This window comes from Hypanus sabinus, chromosome 22, assembly GCF_030144855.1.
Source record: "Hypanus sabinus isolate sHypSab1 chromosome 22, sHypSab1.hap1, whole genome shotgun sequence".
Taxonomy (NCBI): domain Eukaryota; kingdom Metazoa; phylum Chordata; class Chondrichthyes; order Myliobatiformes; family Dasyatidae; genus Hypanus; species Hypanus sabinus.
Window position 1 is genome coordinate 50,600,221 of NC_082727.1, and position 4,094 is coordinate 50,604,314.

Here is a 4,094-nt window from a genome sequence, read left to right on the forward strand (position 1 = left end):
ACTGGGGCTCTGGTTTGCCGCTGCTGGAATGCTTGAAAGAGGGAATGGAGGGCCAACCACACATCCTGTTGCCAGGCCAGCTGAGATCTGCCCACGCACAAAGTTGCGTAAACTCTCACCACTGTTTATCAGTACTCTCAAGATCACCTTCTGCATCAATCCAGTAACGTACAATCTCTAGCTGCCACTACCCCTTGGTATCGCACCTAACTTCCACGTGTCCGGCCTGAAGCCTATTGGCCACAGACCACTCAACTCAACTGAGTCTACACCTCTGGAAAAAAGGATGGTAGAAGGTGGTCTCACATACATGGTCCATCTGTTGATGGATTCACATGGTTGTGGTTGGGGTGTGCAGTACCTGGTTGACTGGGAAGCGTACAGAGGAGAGGGCTTGGATGTCATCCAGTTTTATCTTGGATGCATCATTCATTGAGGAGCTCCACCAGACCCATCTGGATCATCCTGGGTTGCTGGGTGCCAGTTGTGTGGGGTTGATGGAGGGGTGGGTGTCCTCTCAGGTCTGTACAGGCAGGCACCTCCCATTCTCCACCCAGCTAAACAGAAGTCACCTGTCACTAGTTTCTAACTCGTTGTCTGCTGCCTATTGAAACCCTACTCTCATCCAAAGTCCTTGTTCACCCATTGAGCCACCCAGCAAGCCTCAGTCAGTTTCTCCTAGTCTTCATTTACCTTGTGGCCCTGTCATGTTAAGTATCCATTTTCTGCTGTTTAGTGGCCCTTCAAAGCTTGTTATTTTGCAGTTTATCATTAAAGTGATCGCGCACCACTAAATCCTTTCTGCTGCTCTGCATTTGTGTCAAACCATTTCTACGTTCTGAGACGTATTCAGTAATAGGGACTATTCAAAGTTGAGATCAATCAGGCTGAAGAAAATCAGGGGATGAGTGAATGGTTTGGAAAAAGGACATGTGATGTAGAATTACCTTATTGAATAATGGGAGAGCTTAGAGGGCTACATGGCTTGTTTCTATAGACAAAATCACATCATGGTTATACTTAAATGAGGATTTGAGAAGATAACCCCCTGTTAGTTGGTGGATCAAGACGACCTGCCTCCGAAATGTTCTGAACTAGTTTACGATTGGGATAGATTACAGCAACATTACAATTTTAGGCCATCAAAGCTACATCTAAATCTATTGACATTTGTTGTCCAGAACTTTTCAATTTGTATTTATATATGATGATACCCAAGGAGGTACAGCACTTTCCAAAAGTTTTAGGCACATGTAAAACAATTCTGTAAAACAAAGATACCTTCAAAAATAATGAGGTGAAAAGTTGCTAAGAATCAAAAAAATTACTATTAAAGCAGTAAACAGTAAAAAAAAACTAAATCAAATCAATATTTGGTATAACCACTCTTTGCCTTTAAAACTGCATCAGATCTGTTAGGTACGCTATAATGCAGTTTTATAAGAATATTGGCTGGTAGTTTGTTCCAAGCATTTTGGAGAACTTGCAATGGTTCTGCAAATTTTGGCTGTCTCACTTGCTTCTATCTCTCCAGGTAATCCCAGACAGCTCTGTAGAGGCCATACCATCCAAAAGTATATAAAAATAGATGGTGCTTAAGACTTTTATACAGCATATTTGATACTACCAGAATATCTTTGTTCTTTTTTTGTTACTGATAGGAAACCTTGAGGGTCTGAGTACACTGCACATTACTATTATTGATCACACAATTCACTTACTAAAACTTTTCTTATGCTTATTCAGTGCAAGGGGAACTTGTTTTCTGAATGTTGTAAGGAGATCTGTACATATTTCAAAAAGCGTTAAAAAATTTTGTTAATTTTTAAGAGATTAACAGACATTGAAATTGCCCTGATGTTACCTATTTATGAAATATCTCATGGTTATATCAATTGAAATTAACTTGGGTTCATTTGCTTTGAAATATAACACTCTTCCTGAAGTAAGCAGTAAACCATTGTAATACTTCAAAAGTGATAACCAAATAAACCATTTCGAAGAACTCAGGTGGAATTAAAATAAATGCAGTGATTACATTGTACAGTGATTACTTTGAATCCAGCACAGTGAGAAGCTGAATTGCTGTCAGCTGTATCCCAAGCCAGAGAGAGTATGAATGGGCAACTCTGTACATCGTTGCAAAGTCATCAACGCTGTGGAAAATGGCAATTTCAGGTCAGAACATAAATCATACAACAGTACAGTGCAGGAACAGACCCTCGGCCCACAATGTAGTGCTGAGCCAATTAAATTAGTAGTCAAATGGCCAACTCAACTAATCTCTTCTGCCTACACCATGTCCATATCCTTCCATTCTGCTCACATTCATGTGCCTACCTAAGCATCTCTTAGAAGTCCCTAATGTACATCTACCACCACCCCAGGTAGCGCATTCCAGGCACCCAATACTGTCTCTGTAAAAAACCTGCTCTTGCATATCCTTTGCACACACTCTAACCTTAAATGCATGCCCTCTGGCTTTAGACATTTCAAACCCTGGGAGAAAGATACTGTCTGTCTGTTTTATCTATGCCTCTCATAATTTTATTAGCCCCTATCTAATCACCCCTCAGCCTCTGCTGCTCCAGAGGAAGCAACCCAAGTTTGTCCGGTCTCTCATTATAGCACATGCCCTCTAACCCAGTAAGCCTCTTCTGCACCCTCTCCCAAGCCACAACATCCTTCTTAAAATGGGGCAACCAGAACTGTTTGTAATACTCCAGATGCAGGCTGACTAGAATTTTATAAACTGCAACATAACTTCTTGACTTTTGAACTCAGTGCTTCACTAATAAAGACAGGCAGGCCATATATCTTAACCTGTGTGGCTATGAACTTGGACCTCAAAATCCCTCTGTTTATCAACGCTGTTAAAGGTCTTTCCCTTAACAGTGTACTATCTCTTTATATTTGACCGACCAAGGTGCAGTACTTCACACTTGACTGGGTTAAACTCCATCTGCCATTTCTTGGCCCAGCGCAGATCCCTGTGGAACACCACTAATTACAGACCTCCAGCAAGAATAAGTCCCTGAGACCACTACACTCTGTCTTCTATCAGCAAGCCAGTTCAGAATCCAAACAGCAAATTCACCATGGATCCCATGCAAGTTCATCTTCTGGATGAGCCTCCCATGAGGGACCTTCTCAAAGGCCTTATAGACAACTTCCACACCTTTATCTTCATTAATCACCCTCCTCACCTTATCAAAACATCCAATCAAGTTAGTAAGACATGACTTGCCCCACACATAGCTGAAGAATTCGGGACTTCCGGTAAGATGGCGATTGCTTAGCTGCTCTGAACTTCTGTTCCATTATTTTCGCTATCTTTGCACTAAATGTCTCCATTTTTTAAACCTTAATTAGGAACTTTATTTGGTTTCTTTTACTTGCCTGGGAACACATCTACCTTACAATGTCTAGCAAGAGTTCTAAAACCGGGAGAAAGGAAGTTCCAGTTCTGCCTTCTCAGACTCTCACTGCGTTGGAACAACACCGCGACGATATTTTAAAGGAATTTAGAACCGCTTTCAAACAGCTGGAAGCCAAACTGGATCGGATCAATGATAGAGTGGACAAACATGCTGAACACTTATCTCGCATCAATTCGACTTCTGAAAATTTAGAAAGTCGTGTTCGATACTTGGAGACTCTCTGTTCCAGCCTAGAAGAAAAAAATAATAAATTCCTTTCTAAAATGGTTGATCTCGAAAATCGGAGCAGACGTTGCAACCTTCGAATTCTTGGGTTGCCAGAGGCCACTGAACAGGGATCAACCGTGAAGCTTTTCGCCGAATTTCTCTGTGAGATATTCGGGAAAGATTTGCTTCCGAATATGCCCGAGCTCGAAAGGGCACACCGAGTCTACATTCCCCCCGGAATTCTGGGCTCCCGCCGGCAACCGGTAATTTTATGCTTCCATCAATACCAGGTAAAACACCGTTTGATTATGAAGGCACGTCGCAGAGGTACTTTTACTTTCCAAAATACAATCATTCGCTTTGTGGAAGATTTTGCACCCCAGACCTTAAAGATGCACACTGAGTTTAAAGGCGTAATGAAAGTGCTTTTTGATCATGGTTTTAAAC